A 23,976-nucleotide genomic window follows, 5' to 3' on the forward strand; every position below is an offset into this window, starting at 1 on the left:
AGCACCATTGTCCCTATCAAAAATGTCCAAAACGAGAGCAACGCATTTAGAAAATATGACATTCTTCTGTATGACACTACCATAGATTGGATGTGCTTTTCCATCCAACATGCCTGCAATTAGCCCTGCGTTACCGCCTGTCTACAGGATAGATACCCTGCAGTAACACCCCAGGATCCAGCTGATCACCTGCGATCAATGCACATCATCAATGCAGCCACATGGCCAGTGCCTGTGAGTCTCAGATGTTCCACACCTACAGCCTGGGAAGAGCAGACATCTCCTTTCCATCATATGACAAAATACATAACATCTATCTATAATGTCAATTAGTTTGTTAGGTGTCTGCGCAGCTTGCGGGTAACCCTGCATTTCTGATGTTCTCAGAAAGGTAATCAGTGAACAGACACATATTGTAAAGTGCAAAAAGACTCTGATGTCAACACATAAAACCTTCTCCTGCTATCAAATAAAAGCAGAATAGATTGGCCACACAAGAAATTACTGGCAAAGAGAAAACCCCAGAAATCCAGCCCTTAGATAACATCACTCAAGGGAACTGCCGGCTCCATCACGAGTCTAAGAACCAAGAAAAAACATTCACTTACAAAGACTGGCAAACAATAGTAAAGATTCACGGCTGTAAAGTATTTTTGTCATTTTTGTTTTGTTTTTATTATTAAGACCTCTGTGGCAATCCAATGCTTAATGAAATAACCAGAGATTAGCATTCTCTAGATTTGATAACTCAAGAAAAATACGTGAACTCTCCAGTCTTGGGATCCTGGGTGCATGCAACATCCTGCTTGTGCAGCCAGCTCCTGGGCATTCCAAGGCAATGCAGGGAGACACATGGCCACCACGGGACAGCAGTGTCAGAGAAGCAGTTCTGCAGATGGTGGCTGATGACACCATCAGCTCCTCTCAGATTCTTCTGCTGCTAGTGCCTGTCTTCATAGCGCTTCACCTACCAAGCCGCAGCTCCCAAGCAGGCTAACGTTTTACCCATTTCATTTCTTCCTGCTTGCTTTGTCATGGTTTGGTGTAAGTCATTATGGTCTTGCTTTGCAGCAGCCAAATAGCCCTATAAATCCCAGAGGTGCTAGAGCTGTGATGATCGCAGGCTGCCCAGCAGCTTCCTTGCCAAAAATTTCCTGCAAAACCTCAGATATTACCTGAGGCAGTCCTGCATTTCCCACTCGCATGGTTTTTCCTGAACCTTTCCAGATGGGACACATCCAGACAGCGCTGGAAGGACTCAGCAGCCTGGATGCTATCAGCAGTCTGGGAACATAACCTCCAGGGCACTGCATCAGGACTGCACAGATCCCATTGATCTCCTCCCTTTTAACTTGGCAGAGAGCTAAAGTTTTCAAAAACGATTCTCTTTAACCTCTGTGAAAAAGGAGAGATCTCAGGGATTTGAGCACTGATCGCCTTAGCACTGCATTAGCGGGTGAAGGAGCTTGTTTGAGATTCTGATCAGCTAAGTGTGGCTCAGAGGACTGGGTCAGAAAATGTCAAAGATGGATCAAGACTGAAGAAGACGATTGTGTTTTCAACAAGCTCTGCTGCTAAAAATGCTAGGCGGCAGCAGCTAGGAGGGAGGAAAAGGGTGTACGGTGACATGGAGGAAGGGAAAGAAAGCCTTAGCCAGCAAGACGAGCATCCTGAGTCACTCTGCTGGGGAGGTGAGGCTGCTTTGCCAAGGAAAGGCTGACGGAGTAAGTCAGATGCCTGGAGTAATTCCACAGTGGAAAAAAATAATTTTTTTTTTTTTTTTTTTTTTTAAACAATGAGTTGGTGGAATTCTAACCACAACCAGAATACAAAATCCCACTGATGTGAGCCCCAGTCACCCACTGCTCGGACCGCCAGGGCTGCCCCTGCCCATACATATGAGTGAGGGGGTAAGCACAGTCTGTGCCAGGCATCTGAATGAGCTGCAACCCCAGGATTGTGCAGAGCAGCTCCCAATGAATCACCAGGAGCACGCAACGCAAGGCAGAGCGCTCCAGCCACAGCTGCCGCGGCCACGCCGAGCATCGCTCCACCGCAAGCGTCAAGAGCGGCCGTGTGCTTGGTCCCAGCCCCGCCACCGCGGCCACAGGGAGACCTGTCCCTACCCCTGCTCCACCCACGCCTCGCTGGGGCTTGGAAATGCCACAGCTGCCAGCATCTCCAAGACGAACATTTTCAGATGAGAGAGGAGCTTATTCTGCTGACTCATAGATGTGATTTTCAGAAAGAAGCAGAGGATTTGTTGAACTCTGATTTCACTTTGCCTAGGTGTCCACAGCTACTTTCTGCACCTATAAGCCATCCAGGTAATCAATCCTCCTCCTTTTTAATTTTTTTTTTTTTTTTGCTATAAAACCTTCTACATTTCACTGAACTTTTAATTAGAAATGGAAAAATGAAAAGCTGATTTTTTTATATATATGTATATAGCAAAAGTGCTATGTTATACACCAAGGCCTTTGAAAACATGTCAATTTGCCCACCAGCAAACCTCAGCCTTTTTTTTTTAAAGCTTTTTGACTTTTGACAAAGTACAAAGTGAATACAAAAACCTGAAGAAGAAAATAACATTTTTTTTCCATAATTACCCAAGCAGTAATAAAGCACGGCATTTCACAGCCCTCTGAGAACTGCAGTAAAATTGGGACCAACAACAGGAGGAAACCGTATTTCCATTTTGTCTCATAAATATTTTTCTTGTGGTGTTTTGCTTCAGCACTGAGGGTCTGAGGACCTAGGCACAACAGTGTTTGTAGGCAGAAATAAGATCTTTCATTAGATGAACCGGAATAACTGCAAAAATTAGATAAGTTTCCAGGTGCTTCCTAGCCAGTCTCTTACACAGTCACTAAGACAAGTCTATTGAAACCCCTCGAGCTGAAGGACTCTCTTTAGGTTTGCTATCAGTCCTTGTTTCCAGAAGCACAAGTGCTTTTTACAGCGTACTTGACCAAAGGGCAAGGATTAGATCTCTCCAGCTTCAGAGAAGTGTCTGCCCACTCCTTAAACCAGCCAGAATCACTCCAATTACTTTAGTAGCTTTGCTTTCTCCCAGGCTCCTTTCTTTTCATTTATGAAAACAAATGGCCAGAAGAGTAATTTAGAAAATACACACACACGCACGCACAAAACCCATAAAAAAGCACAAGTAGAAATGATTCCCCATTATATGTATTATATCTATTCTCCTTAGTCCCTTCCTGAGTCAAACTCTCACCAAACCCCACATCAGCTAAGGTGTGATTGCTCACGGAGCAGTGATGCTGTGGTGTAGTCAGAGAGCAAAGGAGATGCTGCGGTGTTTCGTGCCCCAGTGACCAAGTCACCAGCTCCATCCAAACTCCATAAATTTCATGGAAAAAGAAGGGGGAGGAGGAGGAGAAGGAGGCGGGGGAGGAGGAGGGTAAGGTGCCCAGCAGCGTGCTGCTTCCAGGTACCACAGACCTTCCAATTCTGTGAACTCAGCAGATATGAATGGAAATCACCGACGGAAAAACGGGACACCAGAGAGCACAGAGTGCTCTTTGTGATCTGAATCACAGCTTAGAGGTGCGTGGGGCTCCTACACATCGGCACTGTAAGCATGGCTGAAGAAAAATAGCACTCAGTGCTGTTCAATATGATCTTATGTAACCTTTGAAAATAAAAGCAATGATTATGAAAGAGGTGACAAGGTTGTTCTGGATATTCTAATTGAAAATTGCTGCCATTTTCCTAGGTCCTCTGGATATGGGGCTTCACTCAGTCAGAATTCAATGATAAATAGTGCTGGGAAGGAGAATGGGGTTTGGTTTATTTGCTCTAAGCAGAAGACAGTCAGCAAAAAATCAACGAGGGGCTGTGAGGCAAAGAACAGCATACCTTGGCGCATGGACACATCACAGGATTTTAGTGTCATCAGAAGAATGAGCAACCAGCACTTTTAGAGCTGTTGAAGCCGAGCTCAGAGTTCAGCAGCCTGCAGGGCTCTTTCCCACAGCACCAGCAGACCTCAGCGATGGGGTTGGACCCAGATGCTTCAGCAGCAAGCAGTGCAGAAAGCCCAGGAGGCGGCTGCAGCCGGAGCCTTTCTGTGGGAGAGCAATGGCAAAACCAGCCGGCCAGGATCTGAATGAGGAGCTGGTCCTGACACCTGAACTACTAGCAACCCTGCTTTAGAAAGAGCAACAAAATCACAAGGTTTGTCAGCAGATTTTCATTATGAGGAAGCTGAGGTCAAGCATATTTCTAAATTAATTTTCTAGTACATATTGGTTAGACTTTAGGTAATTGTCCCTCCCCCCACCCCCCTGTTTTAATAAGTACAATTTACTAGAGTTGCATAAAAATGAGTAATACATTAGATTCACTTAGACCCAATAAAAAATGAGTCATTTCTTTCCAGCACATGACCAGGCTATTATGTCTCTTCTAAGTATACTGCAGAAAGATAGAGAAAGATGTTACTCTTTGCCCATAAACAGACACTGCAAATTATCCGATTCTTTTAAGTGACAATGAGTTCACCTTCTGATAAGGTCCATTTGAAATGCACCTTCCCCTGTCATACCCACATCCCCACGGCTGTGAGAAGCCCTGGGAAAGGAGTACACACTTTGTTCTCACTCAGACAAACCATGTCCATCTCTGGCTGACAAGAGGGAAATAAAAAGTCTTTCTGACAATGGGGCCCTGGAGGGAATAAACATGGTACCTTCATTTATAGATCCAAGGCTTGATGGCCTGATCACTAGACACTCCCTCCTCTTCAGGCTTTGAGTGACCACTATTTATTCTTGTCCTGGTTCTGGCTGGTTCTGGCTTCTCTCATCTTTCCAGCTCTCTGCATCTCTTGCACTCTCTCTAGAATGGTGGTGGGTTCTGGCTGGGGCTCTGAAGTGCAGTGTCTGTGCCGACAACGGTTGCATTGAAATCACTATTCTCTCTTCCCCAGGCACAGCTCTGCCCTTTGGTTTTATCCCTTATGTTTGAACTAGAGGAAACACAGCATTAGCCAGGGGTTCCTGATCTTCTCATAAATTAGGCTCAATTTAAGAAAACCTGACCTGCTAAACCAAGAAAGTAATTCACTCTTAAACCAGAGACATTTATATTAAAAATGCAGCAGAAATGAACCCTTCAGAGTAAGGTAGAGCCCTTCAACCTATGTGCCTCACACCCCAGAGCAAAAGAGGGTATTTTGCCACTCACGAGGCAGCACGTGCTCTGCAGTGCTTGCAGGAGCTCAGCAGGGCTCAGGAGCTACCGCTGTCGCAGCAGCACAGCACCTGGCTGCATCCCTGCCCCAGACCGTCCCCGTCCCCATGGGCGAGGCAGGAGGGATCATCACTATCCTGCTTTGTAGCCACAGCAACATTTCTGCATAATCTGTCCATAATCTGTCAGGTTACACTGAAATTAGGGTGGGTTCACTGTATTTCTTTTGTTTCTTTACTACATTCATCTCTGACCAGTGCCTCTGGAATTACATGGCAAACTTAAAATTATACTGAAGTGGAAATCAGAGGCAGGATTAATGATAAAACCCAAACCGGTTATTAACCTATTTACTTTAACACTGCCTGACAGAAACAGGTTATTGTGTCCAGAATCTCACCTTAGGGAGAAGCTCCCACACTTCTTTCATGTCTTTCATATCTTCTCTGGCCCGCTTCACATCCAAATTCACAGAGCATGTTTTAAACCCTGGTGTCATTCCCATTGACACCCCCGAGCTGTCAGCAACTGTACCCTGGCAAATATCCCTGCTACAGCCTAACCCAGCCGTGCCCTGCACTGCCATCCAGAAACCAGCCCAGAAACCACCGAGCACAGAACGCACCTGCCTTTTCCCTTCCAAGCAAATCTCTTTACTAGACCACCTGATATGGCAGGAAGAGACAAAATACCTTTCATGTTCCCGAGCCTGTTCTCAAGGTTAGGAATGGGAGTAGGAGATTTTTCATTCACATTGGAGTATTATTTTGTTCATTGGAGTCATGTGGCTGACTGCATTTGCCACACTTCCAAATCCACATACCACTTCCATTCTCTTATAATAGTAACTGGTGTACTGATTAATGCATTTATTGTGTGGGGGATATTCACCCTGCACATGAATATCCAACAGCATTGATAGTAATCAAACAAAGTGATCACTCCATGAATACTTTGGTTCCAGTAACAGAGATTTAAACATTTTCCCCCCCCTCTCCCTTAATCAAACCTTAGTGTTAAGAAAAGTAGGAGAAAAATAATAATAATAAAAAAAAAAACAAAACAAAAAAACTTACGTCACTTTAAGTCAGTCAGGCACAAGAGGATCTCTTTTTGTATTTTTTGGTTTGGTACACAATAAAGGAAGTAATCATCAGTTTACACAGGACAAAATATTCACCTGTTTTTACATAAATGTGACCAAGACCACAACGCTGGTAAAAATTTGCAACAGCTGCTCTCCTGCCCTCACATCTGCAATGCAGATCTCCATGACACTTCTGCAACTCAACTCCCACCTGCTTAGCTTGATCCATAGAGCTACAAATAGGTGACTTTAAGATCCTTTTCAGATCCCAAATCCTGGATTTTCTCTTGTATTGTTCAAAGTTTGAGCTAACAATACTGAACTCATTTTTTCTTTATCTTTTTATATGAGCTGTATATTACCATCTTCCCACTTTGCAATCTGAGCCACTCTTTAATCCATTGGCTTCCACTGCCTCAGTCCTGAGGGTGCACTGAGGTCATGCTTCCTACATTTTCTTTGAAATCATGAAACCTACTGGGGAAGCGGGGTGTGTGTGTGTGTGCAAAAATCAGGACCTGGAGCTATAAGAAAGGACTATGCATTGCGGCACTGATGATCAAATCATGAGTTGGCAAGACTGGGCTTTCATTCAGCTGAATCACAAATGCACTTGAAACAGTGACTTGCTTTTCTCCTTTTGTTTCAGATCAGACCAGCATCTTTCTAAAAAATGACCTAGGTCATTTCTGCTCTGAATCCTCGGCAAAGAAGGGAAAGGAAGAAAAGCGAAGATATCACTCTCCACTTCTTCACCCCGCAGCATATTCCAGAGGGCACAACTTGATCATAACTTTTCTCGCTCTCCCATGACGTCTTGCAAAATAATCCCTCCTCACATCCAAGTTATAAAGCAGAGCAGTTCCTTTCACACTTTAAGTGCACACTGTCTGTGATAACAAGATAAAAGTCATCCAACAACACACTGAATTTCAGCTTATCTCGAGAAAAATGATACTTCAGCCACAAATGGCAAGGGCCGTGCAGCAAACGCAACTTGCCCAAGGTTATAGGGGAGGATCGACGTTAAGGAGAACTCAGACTCTCCCCCTACACACTGCTTCAGCACACAAGTGAGCCAAAAGGTCTGTTGCCCTTAAATTGCAGGCATTGAGGTTCCACCACAACCGAACTGCACAATAGCCCACAACCAAGGGAGCTGCCTTCCCCTTCCAAAGCTCAGGAAGCAGCTACCTTTGTACCAGTATCCACACAGAGCAGAAAGCCCAACACATGCCCTAAGGCAGGGAACTGTGTTATTAACTCAGGTTTGAGGCTGAGGGCCATGCAGGAGGAGAGCTTACCTGTGTGGGACCATGCTTCTTCCTCTGTTCTCAGTCACACGGGCACAGCATACGGAGGTAGGAGCTACAGCGTCAGGACTGTAGCCTCACTGGGAAGAGTGGAAAGCCCTAGCTCCAGGAAGTGCAGGTGGCATCATTTACAGCCGTGCTCCTCTTCATCCTCTGCCTCTGCTCCTGAGGAAGCAGCTTTCATTGCCCACCTTTTGAGGGAAAGGTTCACATCTATTCCACTGCTCAGCGGAGAGGCAAATGCCGAGCTGCAGATCACCAGCAACATTTCAGATGATTTTATGTAACAACAGCAGCGCCTGACTCAAGCCTGGGTGCAGGTTTAGGTTCTCCTCAGTTGCAGCGTGCATCCAGGGCAGAAAGTACGTCTTGCTCCTCTAGGAAGGACCTTGGACTCGCACCGATTACTGCTAAGGAGTGAGAGAGATGTAACTTTCCTTTACACAACGCTTCAGAATTCCTGTGTTTGACTACGGAAAACACAAACGATGTGATTGTTTAAACTGATCGCCCTGGCAGTGATTTAAAAAGAGACGAAACAGAGCCAGGAAAGCCTGGATTTATAGAACTGCAGCCTATTTCCTAATAGGAGAAGTTAACTTATTTCCTAATGCAGGACAAGATCTGCCTCTACACACAAGGGTTTCTAGCCTCCAAAGTTGTCATCTGCACTGGTCTTACAGCCAGAGGTATTTCTCCAAGATACCTCCAGGTAAGCGAGAATATAATTGGAACCCTTCTGGGCACAAGCCAGGCGGCACTAAGGCAGCCAGAGTTTCAGTCCTGCCCTTTTGTTTGCTCTGAGAAACAAACATTAAGGCCACTGAGTAGGAGAAACACTGGGCCAGTCCCTCCTCAGAAAACCCCAGATATATTTCCAAATAGCAAATTGCACCTGTATACTTGGCAAATGGGACAGGCTTGCTCTGCTCCCGTATGCCTACCTTCTACACAGCCTTCATCGTTCATTCTCATCATTAGCCCTTTTACTGCATAATCACGCCTTTTGAAAAGTGCAGTGCCTTCTCCTGATAACATCACCCTTGGGAAGCCAAAGCACTTCAAATGCAACGATTGGCATTAAACAAGGAGAGTTATTGTTACGCTCCTTACCCCTACTTCAGCTCGGTTTGGGCATAGATTAGAGGTGCAGAACAGACAGACAACTGCTGAAAGCAAAGAAAATACTGAGGTTTCTTGTCCAAGGCAGAAGAGGGGGAGGGAAACAGGCTGGAGGTGACTGTTCCTTAGCCAGCCTCTGCTAATCGAAGCAAGCCATCCTCATCAATATCACTTTGCTTTGGCAGCTTTTCAAGAGGTGAAAAAAAAAAAAAAAAAAGAGAGGGGGAGAAAAAAAAAGGAGGGGGGGGGGGTGGGGAGCGGGGACGAAGCAAAATCACACTTCCCTTGTGCAACATGCTTTAATTGCTACGTGTATTGCACACCAAAGAGGAAATCCAGGGGGTTAGCAGCACCGTGATGAGCTGCATCGCCTTTAATGCTTTAAAGAGAAAATTCTCGCAGGTGGGGAGCAAGAAGGCGGAAGGCGCATCCCCCTCTGACCCACAGGGCACATTCTTTGCCACTCCATCTGCCACCCCCAGCTGCTAAATCCTCCCTCACCAGCACAAGGTGATCTCAGACTGAAGCACGCTGCTAACACATGAAAGGAAACAACTTTGGCTGGTTGCCTCCTTACAAGCCCCGCTCTCCCCACCCCCTTCCTTCCCTTCCTCTCTGACATGTTTAAAGCATCTGAACGTCAAGGTACAGAGATATCACAGAGCAAGTTTCCCTTCCCTATTTTGCTCAGATGGCTCTTGTCAGCAGCTCCCTCCAGCCCTACCCTCAGCCCCCTGTTTTCCATGAGGATTTCCCTCCCTCCTTCCTTCCCTCCTGCTCTGGAGCCGCTGCTCTGGAGCTCGCATTATTTCCTTTCTCGGAGCCTACAGTCTGGAGCCAGAGAGGTTTGTCTGCTTCCCTGGGTTCAGCTAATAAATTGGGATCAGGGGGTCACACAGCAGGGGACTTGGAAGCCTGAGAGCCTCTGACACCATTTTTATTAGTTTTTACTATACATACCATTTCAGGAGCCGGGATGCCATCCCAGTGGGGCCCTACCCATTGCTTAGTAACTAAGATTTTGTAATCTAAATTTTGACAAGGTCATTTTTTACCTTGGGAGAGGGTGGGGGAGGGAGAACCCCTCACATACATTAATTACACAAACACTGTGGGGACAATGCAAATAGGAACCCATTTCCCTTTTGCATCAGGGCTAAAGAATGAAACATCTTTTTACTATAGGGCCATTACAAGCCAAACAGGCTAGCGTATTTTAAACAACACACTGATACAGTCCCATCCTCTGCTTGCAGGTTGGATGAGTGTATTTCAGCCTTTCCCCTCTCTATCCTTAATAAAGCATGCTGTCAACAAAAGTGACCAAACCCGGAGGTAGCCACAGAGCCCTGATAGCCAGGTTATATTAAATGCCCCCATGCCTCTGCTTGCACTACAGGGATGACCCTGATCAAGCGAAAATTAAGTAACAAAACCTCTGCCAACATCAGCATCACTGTGCTTATTAACCCTGTGTTTAATCGCGGCTGGCACATAGGGTATAAATCACCTTTTGTCAAGCTCTGGTCCCAGCAGACAGAGGTGTGAAGAGCCCAGACACCCACTTGCCCTTCAGGTCAGCCAGAGACAGGTGGGTTTTTTCCTGATATAAAGTTTCCTAGGCTGATGTTTAGAAAGCATAAGAAACAAGGAAACAACCATTAAAAGCAAGTCAGCACCGGGACAATTTCCTAAGAGCAGGTACCGTGGAAGCAGTGTGGTGACAGCATGCTGCCATCGTTGCAGGGAATGGTGCTGGTGCAGAGAAGCGAGCTGCCCAGCCAGCCCAGGGAAGGCAAACAGTCACCTGGGCTCGCAGCCTCACCAGGGAGAGCAGAAGAGCCATTCTGCCACACTGGGCCTTCTCTCATGCAATTAGTGCTGCTTGCTTCAGCTGCAGCTTTGCTGCATTCAATAACCCTGGGGTTTTTGGGTGGGATTTTTTTGGGGGTTGGTGTTTTGTTTGTTTGGTTGGTTGGTTTTTTAGAATATATTTATCTGCTGCTCTGCTGCAATTAATTCATTCTAGGAGGAAAAAGGTCCTTTGGTCACTGTTACCTTTCCACCCTCTCCCCTGATGCAGAGCTGTGTGAGGTGTGTGCCTCTGATGTGGTTAAAGCAGGACTGAGATTGAGTAATGCTTTGAGGTCCTTCAGTATGCATTTTGCTGGCTGTCACCTCATCGGGCTCCAGCATATGCTTTGAGGTTAAGTCCCAGTGTTTGTATTTTGGGCCTTTGTTGTGGTTGCTTGATTTGTTCATGATGGCCTTGGCTCTGCCACCCCACAAGCAAATGCAAAATTCAGAAAGCGGTGACTCAGTCATTTTATCCACTGGCAGCAGCAGAGCTGGCAAGGGCTCAAAACAGATCAGAGACCGGGGCAACAAGTGTCTCCAAGATGGATTTCAGATAAACAAGGAAAAATGAGAAACCTGAAAAAGCATGGAGAGAAGAAAAAGGCTGATATTAAATAAAGAGACAGGAAAAAAATCTGGAATGTCAAGTATAGACTGAAAAGATCAAAAGTAAATCAGCTCTGTGATAGACAAGGAGCTGTGCTGTGCTTCAGCACAGCAACACTCCAACATGGCAGCTCGCTGGCCCGCACGGCTTTTTCTGTTGGTGAAACTCCGCCTGCAAGGCAAAAGAAGTTGCTTTTTGCTGCCAGTGCTGGAAGCTCAAAGCAGAACCTACAGATCAAGCTGTTTTCTTCCTGCTTCAGGCATCAGCCCTAAAAATAAAATGACCCCGGAGGACTCAAAAGCTGGCTTGCTCATTTGGCTGATAGTATAAGAAGTAGGAGAGCAAGGCTTGTGCTTCTTCTGCAGTTATATGGGCTCTGTGGGTTTTCAAACAACAAAAATACGCCCCCAGACATGAAGGGGGAACTTCATGCTGACCTGGTTTTACATCATGGTAACACGTTTGTCCCTGGAGGAAGAAAGAGGGATCCTTATAGCATAAGGTCTCCAATCCAAACATACAGTACCAAAGGCACTTGCTCAGTGGGCACACAGAACCGCGAATAACATCAGTGAGTGACCACAGTTCCAGGTCACTGTACCTGAAGCTGTGGATTTTCCAATAAAAGCAAGATATCATGAGCTATGATGTACATAAAAAGGACAGTTCTACATTAACCGTGTTTCAGGCTGAACACACAAAAAAGTATCACATACGGATTTAAGGTATCACATACAGACTTATGATAAGATACCCTATAATAAAAAATCAAGTTTGTAGAGGGAGGAAAGATGGTTTTGTGCTTAAGCACAGCACTGGAGTCACAATGCCTGGATCCTGTCCTTCATCATGGTCATCCTGTGAGACCTTAAGCAAGTCTTGTCTTAGCTATGTAGTACTTGTGAAATCACTACAGTGTACTGATATATATTGTTTTTTAATTTTAAAACAATACACAGCAATTTACATTCAGAGAGCTTTATAAGTCATTTCTGTCTGTTTGATCTCCAGCCCCAACTTTTCTGGCAAAACAGCAATTAGAGCACAAGTGCTGAGCTGGCTCTTTGTTGCTGCCCATGCCCTATCAGACTCAGAAAATGATTGTGACTCAGTCACCTAAGCTGTGCTCTGTTTATTCATGTGTAAACTGGGAATCATTATAATTGCTTTCTAAGCATTAATTGATTATTCCTCATAACACTACTATAGAATTCCTAGAACAGAGAGGAAGAAAACCAACAAGATGAGCAGACAGCGGCAAAACTGCAAACTGCTACTTATTTTTTTTATGCTTCTTTTTTCCCCACTTCTTCTGACCACCGAGAACGCAGGAAGTTCGCCTGACATGGTGTGACAGGGTTTGCTCTGTGACTTCAGTCCATCACCTCAACTTTTCTCTGTTCAAACACAGCACCATCTCAGAAACAAAAGTCTCTGTTCCCAGGGGTGACTAGCAGGGGTTTTCCTGACTCCCATAAAGACAATGAGGATATGTCTGCTTATATCACTACCTTTATTTACCCAGAACCCGAAAACTTTTTTTCTCCCAAAACCTTCTATCTTTCTGCATTCATTAGGGAGCAAGGTAGTAAGATGGATATCAGATGATGATTCATGAATTTCTAGATGTAGTTACCTTCCACAACTTCTCTATGCATTTGTGTATCTCCAGCCAATGCTTTCACATACGTATGCACATTTTCTCCAGTTGCCTGAAGTCCTTCTATAACTCTGCATGTCTCCCTACCTGTTACAGGTAGAAGTTGGAAAGCAATTGTGACCAACACACTGATTTATATAAAAAGAAATTAATCTCCTTCCTGAGCCTGAGGTGCCTTGAGTGCAGTATGGATGGATCAGCAAATAAAATCCCGGAGCAGATGTGGAGCCCAGTCAGAGTGGCAGTAGGTGTGTTACATGGGCAGATTAACTTAGAATCATAGCATCCTTTAAGTTGGAACAGACCTTGAAGATGATCAAGTACAGCCATTAACCCAGGACTGTCAAGTCCACCACTAACCCACGTCCCCCAGGCACTGCATCTAGATGGTTTTTAAACACCTCCAGGGATGGTAATTCCACCACCTCCCTGGGCAGCCTGTTCCAATGTTTGACCACCCTTTCCATGAAGACATTTTTCCTAATATCCAATCTAAACCTCCCCTGGAGCAACTTGAGGCCATTTTTTCTCATCCTGTCACTTGTTACCTGGGAGCAGAGACCCACCCTCACCTGCTTACAGCCCCTTTCAAGTGGTTGTAAGGAGTGATCAGGTCCCCCCTAAGCCCTCTCCTCTCCAGGGTGAGCACCTCCAGCTCCCCCAGCCACCCCCCATCAGACTGGTGCCCCAGCCCCTTCCCCAGCCTTGTTGCCCATCTCTGGACATGGTCCAGCACCTCAACATCCCTCTTGAAGTGAGGGGCTAACTCATACCCTAACCATTTCCAGCAACAAAGCAGCCAAAACAAAACACAAATCAGACTAAAAAAACTCAGGTTTGGTTCTCCTTAAGGAAAACAAACAAACAAAACTAACAGAAAAAATGCAAGCCAAAAAAAAGCAATCTTTAGAAATCACTTGTATGGGAAGAGGCAGTTATATACTATAGCTTAGTAATGGCAGCCAGTCTCCTTTTCTCTAATGAAGTACATGCTTAGCTTGTAACAAATACTGCTTTACAGAGTCACAGTTTTAGTTTTGATTTCTATGGTGTTAGGCTAAAATTGTTTTACTATTATAGTTACTTAGTCACAGGTCAAGTAGTCACACAATAGCAACTGCTATCACAGAAGATTAACTGGAAATAGGGTCTGCACATTTTATCCCTAAAAAAAAAATATCAGTTTCCTCTCATTTCAGGTAACAACATGGAATGTACTGAAAGGACAAAAGGAACTTTCAAATACAGTAAGCAGGGCTAGCTAGTAAAGATTCAAGCAAATAATCTCAGCACTCTCAGACACTCACAGAATTGTCCAGCCTGAAACCCAAAAGTTTCTCATGGCAGAGGAGAAAGTTATTTGGGAAAAATACACAAGTGACAATTCAGACATTTCTGCTAGCAGGCAGCTAGCTGAACACTCATTTCTCTCCTCAGAGAATGTTTTAATGGAAAATCTGACTGATCTGGCAGAGACCGTTCCAAGACAGTGATACTGAGTCATAAAGCAAAGCCATAGCTACCATCCAGCCCGATCCAATGCCCCTGAAGTCAATAGGAAGGCTCTGGAACAGGCCCATACAAATTAAATAAATTTTGCAGTATGGCTGTGATTAGCTTAGACCCAGTGGAGGAGCTGGCAATGAAAAGCTGCTGCTGCTGCTTTCCTGGAGACTCTTCTCTCACTGTTATCAATGTCATTTCTGCCCAAGGATGTTCAGCAAATTAAGACAGGCATCAAGCTGAGGAGTGTTCCTTGGCTTTTGTTGTTTGAAGAGAGGGGGGAAAAAACAGTTTCACAGCTGTAGGTTGAGCATGAAAAACATGGCAGGTGACAGAAAGAGGGTCACCACACTGGGAGAGTGTCTCTGTTTGACAGTGTATGGGCTTGGTTTTCTGTTACAGCGTGTGAATTTAGTGCTGGTAAAACAGGGGGGAAATGCTAGTCTATTTAAATCCCGCGATGAGGAGCAGCATCAGCCATCGCTTAATAGGAAAAAATATTCTCCTTCAGATGAAGAAGGGAATAAAATCTATATAAAGGACAAGCAGTAACAGAAATCAGACATGGAAGTGTAAGTAGGGATACAAGAAAAAGGAAGCTCCAGAGGGGACACTGGACAAGCCTAATTGATCTCCTGATGCAAAGCACATCCCCTGAAGTCGGACATCTCTTTCAATAGTGGGTAGGGACCAAAAAATGGCAAAGCATAATAATCTGCCAATTCGGGAGGACAGAGACAGGACTGTATGTTATAGGACAAAAGAAAAGCCATAAAGGGAGCCCTTGACCTCCATTTCTCAGCTCTCAGTTTAGATGCAAGACAGGAATAGCAGAGGTGGTAACAGCTTCTTGTGCCCTAATGCTCAGCTGTCACTTGCAAGGACACCAGGGAGGTGAGGAGAGCACCCAACCATCATCTACAAAGAGTAAACCCTGCCCTTGATGGATTTCCCTTGGAGACTATGGCCAGGAAGGCTCTGAATGCAGAGGGAGGATGGGAAGAAGAAATTATTTAATTAACTATACACCAATGCCAAAAGCCTGGGTAATAAACAAGAGGAAATAGAATTAGTCATTTATGAGCACTAATTTGACCTAGCTGCTATTACTGAACCTCATAGGATGATTTGCATGACTGAATGTTTAAATCAATGGTTATAATCTACTTAGGTAGGGCTCAGGTTTTAGAAAAAAAATGAGTAGTGCAAAAGAAGGCATTACCTATAAACAAGTCACAATTAAAAAAAAAAAAATCTATCCTGAATGCTTCCTACTTGATGACCCTCATAAAGCAACAAGGTGGCACTACCATCATGCTAGGAAGCAGGGTGACTAATACAAAAACTGGCTGTTTACGAGGTGTAGGATGAAAAAATAACCTAACCTCAAGGTCTCCCATATGAGAGGTCAATGCTACCCTCTTTTAGAACTGCTAAATATTCTAGCTGTAATCTGTCAAGGTGGTAGAGAAGTCACCGGGTGGGGGAAAACCTCTGGCAACTTACTCTTGACCAACAGAGGAACCGCTCACCCAATGAACAGCAGTAACATAAGTACAATTAATTGTGAGTCATTCACCCTTGTGATCAATATAAGATCAAACCATCTAAACTAGCAATGATATATACTCAGTGCCCTGCAAAGCTTTCAGCTTTGTGAAATTGTTACGGGCAATTCAGTTGAGGGAAAAAGTCTCACTGACCAAATGTGACCATGAATTGTTTACGAGCATCTTACTAAAAGCCTCAGATGCCACAACCCAATAGTCAAGAGAAGAGATGATACTGATCAAGTAACTAATCTACAGTCACAGATTGCAGAAACCCAACAGAAGTGAGGAAAATCATATAGCCGGTAGGACAATGCATAAAACAGAGTAAATCTGAAGTCTATTAGGAATCTTAAAATGGAATTTGCGCTTAGAGCTAACATTGAAACACAAAAGACTACTACCAGAGGAAGATACTTTTCAACACAACACACCTAAGCAATTCCCATCTAAGAGATTCCAAACTGGGAAGCAAATGCTTTCAGCATGCCTTGGAAGAAGGAAGATTCTAGAAAATAAACTTGAGGCTTTGCCAATGTCTTAATCCAAACAACAGATACATTACACAGACACTGTGGCTGATGAAAACAAGCTAAGCAAAGGAATCATGTGAACCTCAAAACATGGAAACAGACAAACCTATAAGCAGTCAACATGAGTTTATGGAAACCAGAGCCTACCAAACCTATTTCTTTTATGAGATTATAAATGGAGCTAGTAAAGTCAGTAGCTTATGATCAGATTTCTAGAAGTATTTGAAATCAGATTTGTACAGAACTGAATGTTATACAATAGATCAAAATGCATAGGTCTATTGTACCCTTTCGTTTTATAATATGTGGGACTAACTAGGCTCAGAACTGCAGAGCGGGGGAAAAGCTGACTGCCACCATCAACAAGGGACAACAGAGCAAGGCACCCTGCCACGTCCATTACAGCAGCACCACCACTAAAGCTGTTTACAGCCTCAGTGTAGACAGATTTTGCAGACATAGTAGGAGCAAGAATGGTCTGGGCTTAACAAGATTTTACAAACATGGTGAGGTATATTTACTAGCCTAATTCATTGTCTCCACAATTCCTCCTCCTGAGACATGGACAAACACCTGAGGAATGGCAACACAAAAAGAAAATGCCTTCCAAAGGCACTATACTTCTCTGAGGCAAATTAACAACTATGCTGACTTTTGGAAGATCCCAGTAGTGTTCCATACCCATACCAATACTACATCTCTGTTTTTTGGTATGAAACGCCCAAGCTTTTAACTTGGTTTAAGCCATACCCATTATATGCTGCCGTATCTTGCCCATCTCCAAAGCAATGTAAGGATCTAACAAGCTATTGGGCCGATATCACTGGTATTAGAAGATCTTCCAGGAAGCAAAACAAAAGCCTTTGTGTAATGATACATACAGTGTTCTCTGCTGAAAATTGTAGAGAGCAAGAAGTGGCAATCGTCATTCACTGACCTTCTAGCATGCATGGCAGGCTATGACCTTGACCTTATTTTTAACCTCTTACATGCCATGCCTTGATGCCAACCCTGCAGGGCTATGCTAGTTAAAGCTTCAGTGAGTATTTTGAAGTGACAGATGGAGTGTCAAAGCAAACAGCATCTGTCCAAAGGGCCCCAGTAGGTGATGCTTCACAGAGTATCTCCTGAACATCTGCAGTAATTAAATGCTTAAGCTGAACAAAATTTAATTTTGCAGGCTGTGTAGAATCAGATACAGTTCACTGCACAGGGGCCCTTGATCTGCTCTGCGCTCCTAGAAAATAGTGTTGCTTCTCTGTAAGCCCTCTTCACCCTGAACTTCAGAACTGTGGCAGCTTATTTGTTCAAAAAATAGGCATTTAGGGGCTAAATACCCAATCTGACATACGATGAAGTTGTTTCCCATACCTGAAAGGAGTTCTCAATCACAATTTAAAAGCGTGCATCTCTTCTCAGTTCGCTTATGGAAGGTGAGGGTTATTTTACCAGACTGGAAGGCTTTTCTGGTTTTGTTTGTTTCTTGCAGAACTCGTTCTTGTGAATCCCAGGCAAGCTGAAAAACATCAAGAGACGTTGTTACTCAAGAGGGGTTACTGGTGGGAATAAGCATGAATAAAGCAAAAAGTGGGAAAGGCCAGAAACTTATCAAAGTGGGAGAAGCCTGAATTTGATGGCAATTTTAAAAAGCTCAGCACAGGGATGAAATACACTCCCTTCCCTCCTACGGAAGGGTGGCAAAGCTCAGCAAGTCAGCACTAAAGATACAATAGAGACCATTTAATTTGCTTGCGTTTACACATACCTGTGGTGGGATCCACCATTCTCTCCTTCCTACTTGTGGCATTCCCCGCAGCTTGAATTGTTTTGTAGTTCACTCGACTCTCTTGTTTCAAAAATGTAAGCTATATCTCATTTGGGAGAAAAGTGATAAGGATGTTAGCAATTTGAAGAAGAATCTGTGACCAGTACAAACCAAACAAATCAGCCATAGCATCCAGCCAAGCAGTCAGGAGGCAGAACATGTCTGTAGAGAGGAGATACCACTTCTTAAAAGAGATGATGGCTGCCAGACTGATAACATCAAGCCTTGTTATAATATTCATGGACCTTATTGTAGCCACAGTTTCCTGGCTACAGAAAAACCACACCGATATGTCCTTTCCAAGACGGAAAGGGGCAGGGAAACTAAAACCCTTTGTGCTGCACGGCAAGGAAACATTATTAAGGAGGGAGAATTTTCTCAGAGCCCCAAATATCTGGTAACCCTGATCATTCTGAACAGGGAACAGGTCATAAGATAAATGTTCAGCCTTCGGCACTTATTACTCAGAGTGCAAGGTTCTCATATGGAGGTTACCATATAATATTGGATTATGGTAATATATTACATTGCATTGCTGATAGGGTTTTTTCATAGGTGTTCATGTTCATTGCTTGACTCTCCATAGTTTATATTATTTTCTTTTATCTATATAATCTATCACGTTTCCCAGGCACCTATCACTTTGGGATCCTTTTTCTATAAGCAATAACATATTTCTTACACTTTAGACAGATTCACCAATTACCTGCCAGCACTGGTTCTTTCCCTCTCATTCTGCTGGAGAACCCAGGAAAGATGCACTGCTGGATTTCATCTTTTGCCAAAAGCTGAGGCTGTTGGTCTGGGAACCACATGCATTAGGAAATCCATTTGTGCTCCCTCTTCTTACTCAACGGCTTTTCCTTTTCCAGCCACAGGGCAAAACCCTGCAGGTCACACCAGAAGAGGATAATTCATTAATTTTCAGTTGACAAAGTTGAGGGCGAGTAGGAAAAGAGCTGAAACAACGGAAATGCTGATCTCATTCTAAATCATGAAATATTTAATTCTCTGTTGGTGTTTGTTCATTGCTCACTAAACCTAAACTGTTCACACATCTAGTGGGGCAAGCTCAGAGCCATTATGTCAGCAGGGGTTGTTACTGGAGAAGCAGAAGATGATGAACTAATGGTTGGCGTCAAGACTGCTACATGCCTACAAGTCACATTCGGATATAATCACTCAAGACTTTCAACTCTCCTTGCAAAAGTGCGATCACATTTCAAAACATCCAGCAAATGTTCTCTCCTAGATATGACTTACTGGGATCCACAATATCACGGCCAGCTTTGTCTTACCTCTGAAATTAAAATTATTTGATTCTGGACATTGTTTGTGTAACACTGTACTTTAAAACTTTCTTGAGACAGATTTCTCCATGTGAAAAACCCTGGACCCACCATTACGGAAGGCCTAAACCCTCTCGTCAGAGTAAATCCTGCACCAAACACCACCTTGGACAGCCAGAAAAACTCAGGAAGGAAGGAAAAAGTAAAAAGAAAAAGGCTGTGAGAAGGAAGGGAAACTCACAACAAGGCTAGTATGAGATGGGGGATGGGAAGAGAGAAGATGACATAAAGGCCATGTCAAATGGCTCTGCTTTCCCCTCTGTTTCATTTGGAGAGAAGATTAGGTTACTACAGTTCAACAGGACTGAGTTTGCTTATTGCTTTGGGCATTAAGAACTTAATGCAAAAGTAATGAAGTTAAACCTGTGGCATAGATAATGGTCATTAGCAGCATTCTCTCCCTGTCATAAACCTGACCCTTGTTAACTCCCATTTTATCTTTTTACGCAGATGACTGAGTGGGGCAGGAAGTATTCGCTATTCCATCCAGTCTGGGGGAAAAAAGTCACCGAGTGAGGATACACTGATATTTCCCAAATTGAAGCCCCTCTCCCCTACATTACAGCCCAAGTTGCATTACAAACTGAAGGGAAACACTAGGAAGAAAGCACAGAATTGGAGCCCTTGACAGAAAAACATAACTTGTAGTAGTGAAGAGAGCTTCGAGAACTCAGTTGGGATTGAAATCTCCTAAGAGAAGCATGTTGAGGAAAAGGCAAGGATTACAAAGTTTTAGCAAGAAACAAAGCCTATTTACTATTCAACCCCTGTCATTTCTATCTTCCACCTCCCCGGTAACAGAGGTCTTTCCCCACTCATTAATTAAGCTCTTTTGGAGTTTATTGACTGAGGGCAACATTGTCCCTGCAAACAGATCCTTGAAAGCTGTTGCAGCATTTCCGTGCCACTGCTCTGACAAAGGGAATCCTGTCAAGGTACAGTTCCCTGGGATGAGAGATGTTCAAATAGACTAATATGACCAAATATCCTAATTCTTCAGTAGTTATCCAAAATTCAAGATTTCTTTCACTAGGGATCCAGAGTGAGCATAAGTATAGTCAAAAAGATCCCATTTTTCACAATGCATGGGGAAAACTCTGTCTCATTATAAACCAGGTCTGAAAAGATGCCCAAGTTCAACTGCTTTTCGAGGGAAGATGACGATTACTTTTTTATACGTTTGTCTAATAATAATGGTCAGGCTTTTTTTTTTTCCTGGGAGTTATGGAGTGGCACAAAGAAACACAATTTAAGGTTAAAATCCGAGGCGACCATACCACTCTCTATTTACAAATGGAGACAGGCTATATAGCAACATGGACCTTAAAGATAAATTAGTCAATTTTGAGGTTTCATTGCAAAGTGAATCTAAACATACCAAAAAAGCAGCAGTAGAGCCCTCAAGCCAATTGCAAAATTGCATTACTTTCAAAGGAAGGATCATCTGGCCCTCAAAGTGAAAATGCTTCATAATAATATCAGTCATCACAAGAGTTACACCTATATTTGAGTAACAGGGAGTGCATTAGTCATCGCTTGATGAGCAAAAAAAAAAAAAGAATTTTTGGGTTGTAGTCCCAAAGAATTATCTGTTTTCCTGTAAATTCACTAGAAGAGAGGAAAACCACAGACTAAAATCTCAGCTTGGGGTAATTCTGTATTTCATGCTGAAAAGGGGTCTGTACAGGACATTGCTGAATAGACAGATACACCAGTCAAATTTTAAGGTGTAGAAGCCAATATGACTGCTTGAATCATCTCCCAATCTCCTATTCAGCTTCTCATCTACTTTATTTACACAGACATATGTGATTTTGTTGCCAGCTGGTGATTTGGCAATAAAATGAAATCTGAGCCTAATGTGCCTAGAAGATTTGTTTGGAAAAAAATAAACCCAAGATAAAAAAAACCAAACTAAGTAGTACTTGTTTATAGAAACATTACGGTACCTTTGATCCTTTCTTCTGTTCTGCTTCAATATGCTTGAGTAAAAAGAAAATACGCTGTAAATTTCAGAGAGCAGCATGGGGGCTCCTATGTTTGTGTTGCAAAGACAGACTGAAGCCTTTAATCAAGACAAACTCCTGTAGGGCAAATTTCCCAATCCAGCACTGGTGTGGTGGTGTTGCTAGGTGGATCCCCATCCAGCCAAGCCACAGTTCTTGTAACTTGCCTGACCCATTTCTGTGGCAGGGCTGCCCTGCAAAATCATTTGGGCATAAGAGAGGGTGAGGAGACAAGAAGGTGACACACAAGGGAAGAGGACATAAATACATAAATACATGGAAAAATAATGCAGGATGCTTAAGAATGGCTGAGACGCTGAACTAGAAACACTCAAGTGGAGATATAAATATTATAGAAAATGCAGCATCCATTTGAAGAATGTTAAAATGCAGCATCCATTTGAAGAATGTTTCACATACCCATGACCTTGAATAAAACCACTAACAGTAAGTCCCTTGACCTTTTCTATACATACACGTCAGACAAATATGTACATGCTGCTCTTTAAAAATCTGATATTTATTATATCTCACATCAAAGCCTAACTGCACATGGACAGATTCTCATGGAATATAAGCCTGCAGTAAGCGGAGGGGGGTGGGGTGGGGTGGGCGGGGGAGGCATTAAAGCTTCCTGTCTTATAGAAGTCCCAGTCAGGTCATCATCCATCAAAGTAGTAGATACTTTTGTATATGAAATTACTGCAATACTTACAGTTACAAATCAGATGTGTAAATGCATCCTTAAGGTCTATTAGGACACCACTGCCATAATCTAGAATTTTTCATTGTGACTCAGAGTTAGTACCTTCACAGGAAAACCAATGTCTTTTCAAATGATTGTCCAAAGTGCCTAAGGTACAGTGTGCTACGCTGTGCTACAAACCGAAGGACGTTGAGAAATAGGATACAGTATTCAAATAAGAATACATTTTTAAACTACAAGAATATTTCCTAAAAAAACCCTGTTCTCAAGCAGTGTAATGTGTTCCTTTCAGACCAAACTCTTGTCCCTTTTCTCAGAACAGCTGTGAATATACTCAGTTGATTCTGCATTCTCTGTGATCAGAGAAATAGTTACAGTTTGAAACTCTTAACAAAAACAAATCAGAAAGAACTCCAGAATGACCAAGGGAAAGCATCACTTGCCTCTGCAAGGATACTGTGCATAACTGACAAAAAGCAAGCTAATTTTTAAAACAGAAATTAGAAATCATTACCAAACATCTGAGTTATGGAAAATAAGCAGCTGTACTGTAACCCAGCACCCAGTGCACCCAGGAGTCATGGAAGAACATTTGGAGAAATGCACACTGTTGCAGCTACTGCAGTAGGAAAGGGTTTAATTTAGCTGACTCCTCACATCGACATACTGTAGACCACGCCAGGAAATCCCACCGCAGATGTATCTACATGGAGACTTCCAAAGTCCTCTTCACAGTTCCACATTTGTGTTAGGTCAAGCCTCCAAATGCAGATGGTGCCCCACAGATAGTGGGCTGATCTATGTTCTCTCAGTTAAGGGGCCACAGTGCAGAAGTGGCTAATTGCCATCAGTTTAGAGGGAGCAGGAGTCTGGGCCTGATCCAGCTCTGCAAAGACAAGTGGAAGCCCTGTGCAGTTTCCTACAGTTGTCCAAAGAGAGCAGGAGCTGAAAGGTAACTTCCTCACCCATGTGGAGGAGTTTAAAGCCTGCTGAGAACTTCTCTCAGCCAAATGTTCAGGCTCCCTGCACTGCAGTGATTTCTGCAGCTCTCCCTATCTTTGAAACATGAGCAAGTTATTGTTGGCATACAAAGGAGCTGGCAGAGCATCATCCCATGATTCAGCATATCAAGAAGCGAGATAGCATAATGAATCGTTGTGCAAAAGGGTTGCACAACATGGACCGAAACAGTCCATATAAAAGCACTGTTGTATTGGAATGGAAATGGCTTTTTCATGGAAGATACACATCCGCCAAAAAAAAAATAAAATTGTATAGCTAATGTTTTATGAGCAGAAGATCCAGAGGCAGATAGAGGCACCAATGCTAGGACCTCGCCTACTGTGACACAGGCATATGAGAAGGTACTTTGGTTTGCCAGGATGATTTGTTTACAATTGTAACATCTGGTACAGAAGGTTTTGAAAGAGATTCATGAATTGGAAAGAGGAGAAAAGAAGTCCTGCATCTGATTTAAACTGTGCTGTGAATTGGAGATAATCCACTGGAGTCAACGGAGATAGCCTGGCACAAACCCACCCTCAGTGCAAGGAGAACCAGAGCCAAAGAGTGTCAACATACACAGCCTTACTGTGTTTCTTTATCCAGCCCAATGGAACGTCTGCAATACCCTAGGCTACC

The 23,976-nt window shown here is 43.5% G+C and overlaps 1 long non-coding RNA gene across 1 annotated transcript in view; it reads right to left on the reverse strand.

Annotated features, from left to right (window-relative positions):
* Positions 1 to 23,976, reverse strand: part of LOC129785194 (uncharacterized) — a 100,106-nt gene that overhangs the window by 35,009 nt on the left and 41,121 nt on the right. Inside the window, exons 8-10 of the long non-coding RNA XR_008748848.1 lie at positions 18,981 to 19,161; positions 18,215 to 18,320; positions 17,821 to 17,965 (exon numbers count right to left, since the gene is read on the reverse strand). This is a non-coding gene — a long non-coding RNA (uncharacterized LOC129785194). The remainder of the gene's footprint in view (positions 1 to 17,820; positions 17,966 to 18,214; positions 18,321 to 18,980; positions 19,162 to 23,976) is intronic.

Source organism: Falco peregrinus, chromosome 9 (assembly GCF_023634155.1).
Source record: "Falco peregrinus isolate bFalPer1 chromosome 9, bFalPer1.pri, whole genome shotgun sequence".
Classification (NCBI taxonomy): Eukaryota; Metazoa; Chordata; class Aves; order Falconiformes; family Falconidae; genus Falco; species Falco peregrinus.